General features: G+C 39.9%; 1 protein-coding gene across 5 annotated transcripts in view; it reads left to right on the top strand.

The window, feature by feature from the left end:
- LOC106082845 (lutropin-choriogonadotropic hormone receptor) overlaps positions 1-14310 on the top strand; it is a 178418-nt gene that overhangs the window by 106614 nt on the left and 57494 nt on the right. The gene's annotated exons all lie outside the window — the stretch shown is intronic.

The following is a 14310-nucleotide window of genomic DNA, read 5'->3' as shown; positions in this document are numbered from 1 at the left end:
AATTCTAAGACGATTTAACGATGCCCGTGTGTCACTCTACAGTCTTCAATATTTGAGATATTGAGCTGAAATTCTGCGCAGACTCGTATTTCTTCTATACGCATGTTAAGTTCTTGAATGGGCCAAATCGGACTATATTTGGATATAGCTGCCATGTAGACCGATCTCGTGATTTAGAGCCTTAAGCCTGTTAAAGCCTCATTTTTAGTGCGATTTTGCTGATATTTTATATTCAAACCGAATATGGTAAATATGGGACCATGTTTACATATAGCTGTCATATAGACCGATATGCCGATTTGGGGTCTCAAACCCATAACAGGCGAATTTATTATCCGATTTCTCTAAGAAGAAGATAAGAACAAGTAAAAGCCTGCTAAATTCGGCCGGGCCGATTCTTAGGAACCCACCACCATATATTAGCCAAGTAAAACAAAAACTGAGACTTGTAAGGGTTCAATAATTCAAATCTGGATATCGGTTTATATGAGAGCTATATCAGGTTCTTGACCAATTTGGACCGTACTTAGCAAAGTTGTTGGAAGTCATAACAGAACAATACAGGCAAAATTTCAATCGGACAAATATTGCGGCTTCTATGAGCTCAACAAGTCAAATCGGGCGATCGGTTTATATGTCAGGCAAATCGGGCAAAAATTGCGGCTTCCAGTGGCTCAAGATGTCTAATCGGGAGATCGGTTTGTATGGGGGCTATATCAGGTTATAGACCGATTTAGACCGTACTTGGCACAGTTGTTTGAAAGTTATTACAGAACACTACTTGCAAAATTTCAGCTTCCAGGTTCTCAATTAATCTTATCGGCAGATCGGTTTATATGGGAGCTATATTTATATCTAAACCGATATGTTCCATTTGCAATCCCCAATGACCTACATCGACATCAAGTATCTGTGCAAAATTTCAAGCTGCGAGCTTTACGCATGCGACCTCTATCGTGATTTCGATGGACGGACGGACATGGCTAGATCGACTCAGAACGTGGAGACGATCAAGAATATATATACTTTATTGGGTCTTAGACGGACATTTCGAGGTGTTACAAACGGAATGACTAGATTAGTAAACCCCCATTCTATGGTGGTGGGTATAACGTAATTTTAGCCAAATCGGATAAGAATTGCGCCCTATAGGGGCTCAAGAAATCAAGATTCATGATCGGTTTATATGGCAGCTATATCAGGTTAAAGACCGATTTGAATCATACTTAGCACAGTTGTTGGAATTCATAACAAAACATGTCATGCTAAATTTCAGCCAAATCGGATAGGAATTGCGCCCTCTAGAGGCTCAAGATGTCAATACTCCAGATTGGTTTATATGGCAGCTATATCAAAAAATTTTCGATATGGCCCATTTACAATCCCAACGACTTACACTAATGGGAAGTATGTGTGCAAAATTTCAAGCGGCTAACTTTACTTCTTCGAAAGTTAGCGCACGGACGGACGGACATGGCTAGATCGACTTAAAATGTCATGACTATCAAGAAGATATATGGGGAGGCCACCGTAGCGCAAAGGTTAGCATGTCCGCCTATGACGCTGAACGCCTGGGTTCGAATCCTGTCGAGACCATCAGAAATAATTTTCAGCGGTGGTTTTCCTCTCCTAATGCTGGCAACATTTGTGAGGTACTATGCCATGTAAAACTTCTCTCCAAAGAGATGTCGCACTGCGGCACGCCGTTCGATCTCGTCTATAAAAAGGAGGTCCTTTATCATTTGAGATTGAGAAACTTAAATTGGAATGCACTCATTGATATGTGAAAAGTTTGCCCCTGTTCCTTAGTGGAATGTTCAGGGGCAAAATTTGCAATTTGCAATATGGGGTCTTAGACGAGTATTTTGAGAAGTTACAAACAGAATGGCGATATTAGTATACCCCCATCCTACGGTGTAGGGGGTATATTTGAAATGATATTTTTAAAGTAATACGGAATCTGTTACACTACTGCAGAATTACATTTTTATAACAACCACTATCGAAAAAGGTAACATGCTGGGTTTTGGTATATTTTGAGACCTTTAGTGGAATTTAATGGCTTTTGTAGAATAATTTGACTTTCTGTAATGGCATTGTTATTGGGATTTCCCGGACGCCAAGATTCCACTGGATTTTGAACACCAAATACAAAACTCGTTAGGGTTTCCAGGTTGGTGTTTTATATTTGAGTATTAAAATTCCTAAATAGTTACAAATCATGAAATAATGAGCACTTAAAACAAAATTCGACATCACTATATTTCTTATACTAACATTTTGGTATGAAAACTTAGCGCCTGTAAATTTTTTAAAAGAATATAATAACTTTTGTGTATCTTTGTTAACACAAAGATATAAAAGATGAATTCCTTATCTTCTTTCAGTGCACTCTTCTTCACCGCGCCTTTTTCGCCAGTAATAGTTTTTCATTCTCCCTTCTACAAAATTTGACAAACAATAAACAAATCACAAGAATTAATAGCAATAACTATTTAAGAATAATCGATAACATAAAATCGACAGTGGCGGTAACACCACCCCGCAGTATGACAAGACATCATGTCGCAGCCTTACTCTTCAACCTGAGCCACGTCGAGAACAGCCAATTTTGCAACCGGCCTCTCAAGAACTCCACAATATGTCATTATCTTAGCACTCCGAACTTGTCCATCCTCTGCCATTTTTGTACTCAGAACCTTTCCTCTAGGCCACACATTTCGAGGATTAGCAGGGTCAACCACAACCACCAAGTCACCAACCCTCAACGGCTTAGATTTTTCAAACCACTTTGACCGGCAAGTGAGTGAGGGCAAATACTCGGCTAACCACCGTCTCCAAAATCTTTGTGCGAACTGCTGAGTTTCCAACCAACTGCTTTTAAGAACGTGCACACTATCATCATATTCAACTAGCGGCTTCATGCCATTGGAACTCCCCAAAAGCAAATGGTTAGGAGTTAATGCCTCTTGACTTTCGTTATCTATTGGGACATACGTCAGGGGCCTAGAATTTATTATATTCTCCACCTCGGACATCATACTCACAAGAGTTTCATCATTGGGCGACCTTGTTGGCATAATGCGGTAGAGAACTGTTTTGACGGAGCGCACCATACGCTCCCATACCCCGCCCATGTGAGGTGCTGAAGGTGGATTGAAGTTCCACTTCGTCGTTGCTGTTGTAAAATGGCGAACAAACTCATTGGAATCCATTTGTTTTATAGCTTCACGCAACTCTCTTTCGGCACCAACAAAGTTGGTGCCATTATCGCTGAAAATTTCCCTTGGTGTGCCTCTTCTGGCCACAAAATTTCGTATTGCCAATATACACGAACTAGTATTGAGTGAATGCACAATTTCAATGTGAACCGCTCGAATCGTTAGGCATGTAAACAAAGCTCCGTACCGCTTTTCCTTGTGCCTATTTACAGTCACCAGTAAGGGTCCAAAGAAATCTAGACCTGTAAATGTAAACGGTGCTACATATGCAGACAAACGAGCCCTGGGTAGCTTCGCCATCTGAGGGTAGACAGGCCGTGCCTTCTTAACTTTACACATTTGACATTTGCGCACTACTTTTTTAAAAATTGTTCTTAGCCGAGGTATATAAAACTTTTGTCGAATTTCATTAATGGCGGTTTCGTTGTTTCCATGACGGTAACTGCAATGGTAGTGCATTATTAAAAGCATCGTGATGTAGCTGTCTTTTGGTAAGATGGCGGGGTACTTCATCTCCTTTGTTACGGAAGCTCTGTCTATTCTCCCATCAATGCGCAATACACCATCCTCCGCTACAAAGGCACACAACTTAAATATCGCACTTGACTTGCTTACCTTTTCACCTTTCATCAAAAGAGCAATTTCTTCGTTATAGACCACCTTCTGTGCCTGCTTCAATAAAACAGTTTCGGCCTTAATAAGCTCGTCTTGGGTTAATTCGCAGTGGTGATCGGGTTTTCTCAGTTTGTTTATGTAGTGAATAGCGTACGCCACAGCTCTCATAGCCCTCCGCCACTGTGAAAAACGTTCTATATTAACAAAGCTGCTAACTTCGTCAATAGCCAATATGTGATGCCTCTGCTCACAGTCTGTGCCGGTTTGAATTTCGACTTGAGTTGGCCACGCATCTTGGGGTTCTCGGAGAAAATCGGGTCCGTTCATCCATCTACTGCCATTTGATAAATCTGGCCCGCACCTCTTCCATTTAGTAGCTTCGTCGGCCACATTAAGTTTACCCGGTACCCAGCGCCAATTACTCAACTCAGTTAGTTCTAATATCTCGCTAACCCGAAATGCGACAAATTGGTGGTACCTCCTGTGATCTGATTTTATCCAGCTAATGACAGTTTTTGAATCAGACCAAAAATATCGTTGCCGTATATTAATGGTCGCGCTATTGACAACACTGGTCGCAAATCTGGAAGCAATTAGCGCTGCCATTAATTCTAGGCGCGGTATGGATGTCATCTTGAGTGGGGCGACCTTGGTTTTAGATCCGACTAAAGAAATTACCACCTCACTGCCGTCTGAAATACGAAGGTACGATATCGCAGCATAACCGTTTTCGCTAGCGTCTGCAAATGTATGTAGCTCCACATCTAGATTATGATAAGATTTAAACGTCTGCAAATAGCAGCGAGGTATTTTAATGTCTTCTATTTCTGACAAATGTGACAGCCAGTTTGTCCATTTAGTCATCTGTGGTGGATGGATTTCTTCGTCCCACCCAACACCGCTGCGCCAAACTTCCTGTAACACTATCTTTAAGTACATAAGGAAATGACCAATGAGTCCCAAAGGGTCATAAATAGTCATAAGAATTCTTAGCAAGTTTCTCTTCGTTGGCGTTTTGCCTTTTACAAATAAATTGCTCTCTTTAAGGTGGGGTGATACTTTGAATGTAATAAAATCGTCCCTTGAACTCCAAAAGATACCCAAAACTTTATCTGTATCAACACCACTGCCTAAGTTAAGATCCTTCTGATTTTGACCATGTTCCCCATTTATTGCCTTTAGAACGTCACTGTTATTACAGATCCAATTTCGTATATTAAATCCCGCTTTGCTGTGAACATATTTAATATTTCTGGCTAGGTGGATTGCCTCTTCAATTGTGTCCACAGAATCTAAAAAGTCATCCACATAGTGATTATGCACAATTGCATTAGCGGCAGCTGGAAATTGATTTCGATACTTATTGGCATTCAAGTTTTTCACAAATTGTGAAATACATGGTGCACATGATGCGCCGAAAATCATGACATTCATGATAAAAATATTTGGTTCTTCATCACCATCTTCTGCACGCCATAAAAACCGCTGAACGTTACGATCTTCCTCCCGTATAAAAATCTGGTGGAACATTTGTTCTATATCACCGCAAATGGCCACAGACTTTTGCCTAAAACGAAAAAGTATATCTGGAAGCGACGACAATAAATCTGGCCCTTTAAATAACATTGAGTTGAGAGATACCCCATTTACTGTTGCGGCGGCATCCCAAACGATTCTGGTCTTGCCGGGCTTGTTCTTGTTGAACACCGGAAAAATTGGCAAATACCAGAGTTTCTTTGCTGATAACATATCATTTGAGGTAACTCTTGTTATATAGCCTTTAGAAACATATTCAGAAATAGTCTTATTTAAAATAGCATCTAAGTCTTTATCAGCTTTTAATCTTTTTTCTAGACACAAGTATCTTTTTTTTGCCATCTCATAGCTGTTGGGCATAACTTTGTTTTCATCTCGCCACAATAATGCAGTTTCATAGTGTGAATCGGGCCTCTGCTTTGTATATTTTTCCATAATTGCGATTGCTTTACTGTCGTCATCGCTTAACGCTTTCATTGTGCAGCTAATACCAGATGATTCCAAGCAATAAAATCTTTTGATTAGTTTATCTAAGTTATTTTCTAAATCCACATTACACTCGCATACATGACAATGATGATACTCCACCGATGAAATCCCTTTGGACGAGCCACACAACAGCCAGCCTAAGCGAGTACAAATTGCAACCGGTTGATTTGCCTTTCCCTCTTTTATTCGCTGAGAAACACATAATCGTGAATTATTTAAGCCAATAAGAATACGCGGTACTGCATCTTTATACCCTTGAATAGGAATGCCTTTCAAATAGGGAAATGCTTGGACAATCGCTTCGCAGTCAACTGTTTGTTTAGGCAGCGATAGATGTTTAACTGTTCTCACATCAGCTTTAAACCTCTTTTGATTGGGGCCTGCGAGGGTAATACAAAGACGACTGGAGTTTTGCTCTTCACGCTCGACATTTCCCGTCCATTTTAAACAAAGAGGTTCGGGTGACCCTGAAAGATTTAAATCATACATTATTTGTTCTTCAATCAAACTTGTAGAAGACCCCTCGTCTATAAAGGCATACGTTTTGAATAGCTTATCGCCACTACCATAAATGGTTACGGGGATAATCTTAAAGAAATTATTGTGAATGGATGCACTGTGCGTGTTACAAGAATGAGTTGAATTTTCTGCGATTGCATTGTTTTGTGATTCCATTGATGTTGCTTGTTTGTTTTTATCTGCTCCTTCGTTATGACGAGTTTTGTGAAGAAGACAGTGGTGTTTATATTGACACCCCTCTTTTCCACATACATTTGCGTTGCATGGGCCGTAGTGTTTACGAAGGCATTGCTTGCATAATTGAAACTCTCTAACCATCTCCCATCTCTGGGCTCGATCAGCTGTAATAAATTTCTCACAAGAAGGTATGTTTCTGCAGTCACCACCACATAGCATGCACGCATTGCTGTTCTCTTCTGCGTGAGTATGAACATAAGCGTTTCTCTGCTTGCTTTGAATGACAGGTACTGCAGCAGAGGTACATAGGCTCTCAATGTTTACGCTGCTTGCTGAGAGACCTATGTCAAATATCCAATTGGAGAATTCTGACAGATTTACTCTTTTGTTTTGTTTTGCTAAGTTCATTTTAAATGTTCCCCAATTAATTTGGAAGTAAGACGGCAATTTGGAAATTAACTCCTGCAAAAGGGAAGAGTTATTCAATTCATCTAAAAGATCACACGCTTCAATAGTCGCTTGAAGGCCTTTCACTTGCACTGCGAATGAGGTAATAGTGTCCAGTTTATTTGCATTAATAGGCGGTAAACTACGGATTTTCATTTTTAGCGAATGCAGAATTTTTTCTGGCTGTCCATACAAAAGCTTTAATGTTGCCATGGCCGTTGCAACGCAAGAGGGGTGAATCAATATATGCTGTACGGCTTGGAGAGCATCACCGCGAAGTGCCTTTTGGAGACGAACCAAATTTTCAGCATCTGTTAAGCCGCAGACTGCCGTAGACCAATCGTAGGTGGAACTAAACAAAGGCCATTCTGTTGGGTTTCCTCCAAACGCTGGCAAATCTTTTGGAACCGTCTGTCTGGCATTTATTTGCTGGTACGTGAGATCAGTGCTGGAGAGATTTTGTGGTGTATTTAAAAATGATGGTGGAACGCTATCACGCAAATTCGCGGGGAAAAGAGAACTTTGGGATGAAGGCTTATTAATAAATGTTGCATTATTGTTGAGTGTAGATGTGAAGGCGGGCCGAGCTGTGTTGCTCGACATATTATGGGCTATATCTGGTTGGTGTCGTGTGACTTTCTGATGGCCGCTATTAGTAATTGTTAATGACGGATTGTAATTGTCTATAAACGCAGTATTAGAGCTAGCAGTTGGTAAATTATGGTAAGTATTTTCATCGAAGTGGTTGGCAAACAAATCTTGTGTGGTGTCGTTGGAATATGCTGCAGGCTGAGTATTTAGCCACTCACTAACAGAATCTACCAGGGAACTTTCGTTGTCGCTGTGGTCTGCGAATTGTTCTAATATTTGGTATTTTCGATTCAAAAATTCGCGGTCTCGTTCAATCGCAAGCTGTTTTTCTTCCTCAAGGCGTTGTAGTAGCAAGTTTTGTCTGCGGTTCAGTGATTTATCGGAAGAAATGCTTAAATGACTGCGTACAGAGTGAGTGGGACTTGCTGGGCTAGAACTTTGAGAACATGATGAGCAGGTATATATTTGCAAAATATTGGTGACACGAGCACACTCGAAGTGAAAGAGTTTGTGGCATTTGCTGCAACTAATACAGCATGAGCGTGTTGGTTTGTTACATGTTGGGCAAGTTTGTAGTGTATTTATGGGTTGCTCTTTTTGTTGGTTTTGTGGTTGACCCTGTAAGGAAGATGTAGCCATTATTTAGGACTTACGGTTTTTTAGCCAGTTGATGATGCTCCTTCTTCCAAGGTTTGAGGTTAGGTTAACGATTTGATTCGCTGATACCGAGATGAGACTTTGGACGTACTCAAATGGTGTATCAAAATGAATTTTAAAATGTTATTGGGATTTCCCGGACGCCAAGATTCCACTGGATTTTGAACACCAAATACAAAACTCGTTAGGGTTTCCAGGTTGGTGTTTTATATTTGAGTATTAAAATTCCTAAATAGTTACAAATCATGAAATAATGAGCACTTAAAACAAAATTCGACATCACTATATTTCTTATACTAACATTTTGGTATGAAAACTTAGCGCCTGTAAATTTTTTAAAAGAATATAATAACTTTTGTGTATCTTTGTTAACACAAAGATATAAAAGATGAATTCCTTATCTTCTTTCAGTGCACTCTTCTTCACCGCGCCTTTTTCGCCAGTAATAGTTTTTCATTCTCCCTTCTACAAAATTTGACAAACAATAAACAAATCACAAGAATTAATAGCAATAACTATTTAAGAATAATCGATAACATAAAATCGACAGTGGCGGTAACAGGCATATTGAAGAAGTTTTCAAGAAATAACGACCAAATACACTCCTTCGGTGAGTGATTTGAAGGTTTAAGTGTTACACAAAAATATTTCTCAAAGTACTATTAGTTATATTGAAAGCTGTGGTGGGATTTTCTCCCAATTTGCGGTTTCATCTCAATGCAAACTTCCAAAGTGTCAATACACGTGCCTTTCTGTTCTTTTATCTACACATTTCTTTTCAATTTGCTGGAAGGTCGAATTACGTTCCACAGAGTTATAAGGCGTGTTTACGCCTCACTTTAGCTTATAATACTGATGATATGTGTCTTTTACCCAAAGTCTAATAGCCTTTTAGCCATTAGGAAATCCATATACTCAAAAGACCATTATCATCTTCATTTTCCCTTTTTCGACACCTGCCACATAACAATTGTCAAGAAAATGTATATTTAAGGAAATGTAATAGGAACCAAATAAGAAGTAACAAATGTTAAAGAAAGAATGACACTAACAAGCTCTCAAGTTGGGGATTTCTTATCAATTGGTGTGGTATATTGGAATTCAGTGTTTGTGCAGTAATAAGTTTGTTAGAGATGTTGCCAGGGCTCTTAGCGCCATGTTTAATGCCACTTCAGAGATTTCAAAAGGCATTAAGGGGGAATTGTGGGAAATGGAAAAAAAATAACTTTTTGATGTTCGAGAAAATGAAATTTGACACGCTTATCGACAATGTAAAATTTGCTTTACAGCAATTACATTTTGTGGGAGAATGAAGTTTTGAAACTTATTAAGATCGTTGGAGACCGACGTTGTGCATAGAATAGAAGTGTCTTTAGATGCTTAGATGTATACGTTAGCGGTATGAATAGACAACGAAGGGTTTACAACAATGTGAGGAGCGATATGTAAATCCAATCCTTAGACGAGTTCCGTAGGGACTATATAAGCCATATGCCAAGAAACAGGGGGATACATTTGGGGACCAATGACATGATAGTAAATAAAATGGTGGCACAGGTGACCACTATGGGTGACCACCATAAAGGTTTACTGCGCATGTTGACTGAAGATGAATTTCAACACGTCTGCTATACAACAACACACTAAGTGGTTGGAGTTCGCATTAGGAAGGTATGCAGGAAGGCCGAAAGGATCTTGGGAATGGCACACGACTGAGCTAGACATTGGTATCTGAACGTTAATCCAGATAAGACTGAAATCTGCCTATTTGCATAGTTGACAAAGTCGGGCCAAATCGAGGCGCCACGTTTCCTCTACAGAACGATTATGATATCAGACAAGATCAAATACTTTGAGTGGTCTTGGATAGGAAACATAATTGGAAGTCTCGTATATAGGAGCGCAATGCGAATGTCAACTGCTGTTGGACAGCATGTAAACGGGCCGTAGGCTCATAATGTGTGGTTAATCCAAGGATATTACACTGGCTCAACAGGAGAGTGATTTACCCAATACTTACTTACGCTTTATTATTGGGTTTCCCAAAAAGTAATTGAGGTTTTTTTTAAAAGAAAGTAAATGCATTTTTAATAGGACTTAGAATGAACTTTAATCAAATATACTTTTTTACACTTTTTTTTCTAAAGCGAGCTAAAAGTAACAGCTGATAACTGACAGAAGAAAGAATGCAATTACAGAGTCACCAGCTGTGAAAAAATTTGTCAACGCCGACTATATGAAAAATCCGCAATTACTTTTTGGGCAACCCAATAGTTTGGTGGACTGTGATGGAAAAAAAAATCCAACCAAAGGACAATACAACAGGTTCAGAGGACATGTTGTCTTGGCATAGGCGGATCTATGAGAATCGCGCCCACTAGGACATTGGGGACTATACTAAATATCCGACCCATAGACATACAGATTAAGTGTGAGGCAGCCATTGCAGCTAAGAAACTTAAGGCAATGGGAGAATGGATAGAGGATAGGAGCGAGTCATACCATGGCGGTATAATCGAGGTGACGAAAGGCAATCTGAAAAGAATGGAAGAGATTTCAGATCGGATACCTGAGACCACACCTGAGGTCGAGTGCGAGGCAATGCTGACAGCGGCACAGTTTTGAATTGATGGAACTCTGGTATTGTCATCTAGAAGGTAATGCTACACGGATCGATCAAAGTTAGAGAATAGAGTGGGCATTGACTGAGATCTGTTTTCGAGTTCCTGACCATAATACGGTCTAACGTGCCATCAATAATCTTGTTTAACCCGAAACCATTAGGGCCGACTTAGTTCGAGTTAAGGGCGTGGGCGACGAACACCCTTTTAGCACTATGGAACAGCAAAACGGTGGGTAGGACAACGAAAATCCTATGGGGAAATCCTAATTGTGATAAGACGAGTCAATTAATGAAATATAGCAAGAAAGAGGTTTGTATAGTTATGGGTATCATAATGGGACACAGGAGGCCACCGTAGCGCAGATGTTAGCATGTCCGCCTATGACGCTGAACGCCTGGGTTCGAATCCTGGTGAGACCATCAGAAAAAATTTTCAGCGCTGGTTTTCCCCTTCTAATGTTGGCGACATTTGAGAGGTACTATGCCATGTAAAACTTCTCTCCGAGGAGGTGTCGCACTGCGGCTCACCGTTTGGGCTCGTCTATAAAAAGGAGGCCCCTTATCATTGAGCTTAAACTTGAATCGGACTGCACTCATTAATATGTGAGAAGTTTGCCCCTGTTCCTTAGTGGAATGTTCATGGGCAAAATTTGCAATTTGCTAAGGGACACATATGACTACGATCTCACTTATGCAAAATATGTGCGGCAAGTGATAGCACGATCCGAAATATATATACTTTGTAGGGTCGGAAATTCATATTTCGATGCGTTACAAACGGAATGACTAAATGACGGTGGTGGGTATAAAAATAAGGTAGGAATTGTAATTTTCTGAATAAGAATATTTAGATTGAAAATTTTTGTAGAAAAAACGAATGGAGATATCTTAATATATATATATAATTTTTTTAAATCGCCGATTAAAGTGTCCTTAGTAAAAACAAGTAAAAGCGTGCTAAGTGCGGCCGGGCCGAATCTTATATACCCTCCACCATGGATCGCATTTGCCGAGTTCTTTTCCCGGCATCTCTTCTTAGGCAAAAAAGAATATAAGAAAAGATTTGCTCTGCTATTAGAGCGATATCAAGATATGGTCCGGTTTGGACCACAATTAAATTATATGTTGGAGACCTGTGTAAAATGTCAACCAATTCGAATAAGAATTGCGCCCTTTGGGGGCTCAAGAAGTAAAATAGAGAGAGATCGATTTATATGGGAGCTGTATCAGGTTATAAACCGATTCAGACCATAATAAACACTTATGTTAATGGTTAAGAGAGGATCCGTCGTACAAAATTTCAGGCAAATCGGATAGATGCTCGAGAAGTCAAGATCCCAGATCGGTTTATATGGCAGCTATATCAGGTTATGGACCGATTTGAACAATACTTGGCACAGTCATTGGATATCATAACAAAACACGTCATGCAACATTTCATTCCAATCGGATAAAAATTGCGCCGTCTAGAGGCTCAAGAAGTCAAGATCCCAGATCGGTTTATATGGCAGCTTTATCAGATTATGGACCGATTTGAACAATACTTGGCACGGTTGTTGGATATCATAAAAAAAAATATTGAGCAAAATTTCATTCCAATCGGATAAGAATTGCGCCCTCTAGAGGCTGAAGAAGTCAAGACCCAAGATCGGTTTATATGACAGCTATATCAGGTTATGGACCGATTTTAACAACACTTGGCACAGTTGTTAGATATTATAGCAAAATACGTCGTGCAAAATTTCATTCCAATCCGATAAGAATTGCGCCCTCTAGAGGCTCAAGAAGTCAAGACCCCAGATCGGTTTATATGGCAGCTATGTCAAAACATGAACCGATTTAAACTATACTTAGCTCAGTTGTTGGAAGTGATACCAAAACATTAAGTGCAAAATTTCAGTCAAATCGGACCAGAGATGCGCCCTATAGAGACTCAAGAAGTCAAGACCCAATATCGGTTTATATGGCAGCTATATCAGAACATGGACCGATATGGTCCATTTACTATCCCAACCGACCTACACTAATAACAAGTATTTGTGCAAAATTTCAAGCTTTACTCCTTCGGAAGTTAGCGTGCTTTCGACAGACAGACGGACGGACGGGCGCACGGACGGACGGACGGACATGGCTAGATCAAGAATATATATACTTTATGGGGTCTCAGACGAATATTTCGAGTAGTTACAAACAGAATGACGAAATTAGTATACCTCCATCCTATGGTGGAGGGTATAAAAAGAAATGCTGCCTGCAACTTTTCACAAAAATACTCAAGATACCATATTCAGAAACATGGCTCCCCTTACCTCAAAAGTACTACACAAAAATAAAAGTGTGGCGATCGAGACAGTATAAGACTCCAATGAAAGATATTTAGGAGAAGAGTACGAATTTCACTTTAACAAGTAAAAGCGTGCTAAGTTCGGCCGGGCCGAATCTTATATACCCTCCACCATGGATCGCATTTGTCGAGTTCTTTTCCCGGCATCTCTTCTTAGGCAAAAAAGGATATAAGAAAAGAGTTGCTCTGCTATTAAAACGATATCAAGATATGGTCCGGTTCGGACCACAATTAAATTATATGTTGGAGACCTGTGTAAAATTTCAGCCAATTCGTTTAAGAATTGCGCCCATTGGGGCTCACGAAGTAAAATAGAGCGAACGATTTATATGGGATCTGTATCGGGCTATAGACCGATTCAGAACATAATAAACACGTTTGTTGATGGTCATGAGAAGATCCGTCGTACAAAATTTCAGCCAAATCGGATAGGAATTGCGCCCTCTAGAAGCTCAAGAAGTCAAATCCCCAGATCTGTTTATATGACAGCTATATCAGGTTATGAACCGATTTCAACCATACTTGGCACAGTTGTTGGATATCATAATATACTTCGTGCAAAAATTCATTCAAATCGGATAAGAATTGTGCCCTCTAGAGGCTCAAGAAGTCAAGACCCAAGATCGGTTTATATGGCAGCTATATCACGTTATGGACCGATTTAAATCATACTTGGCACAGTTGTTGGGTATCATAACAAAACACGTCGTGCGAAATTCCATTCCAATCGGATAAGAATTGCGCCCTCCAGAGGGTCAAGAAGTCAAGACCCAAGATCGGTTTATATGGCAGCTATATCAGGTTATGGACCGATTTGAACCATACTTGGCACTGTTGTTGGATATAATAACAAAACACGTCGTGTAAAATTTCATTTCAATCGGATAAGAATTGAGCACTCTAGAGGCTCAAGAATTCAAGACCCCAGATCGGTTTATATGGCAACTATATCAGGTTATGAACCGATTTGAACCATACTTGGCACAGTTGTTGGATATCGTAACAAAACACGTCGTGCAAAATTTCATTCTGATCGGATAAGAATTGCGCACGCTAGAGGCTCAAGAAGTCAAGACCCACGATCGGTTTAT

This window comes from Stomoxys calcitrans, chromosome 2, assembly GCF_963082655.1.
Source record: "Stomoxys calcitrans chromosome 2, idStoCalc2.1, whole genome shotgun sequence".
NCBI classification, from domain to species: domain Eukaryota; kingdom Metazoa; phylum Arthropoda; class Insecta; order Diptera; family Muscidae; genus Stomoxys; species Stomoxys calcitrans.
This window is presented reverse-complemented; position numbering and strand designations above follow the sequence as displayed.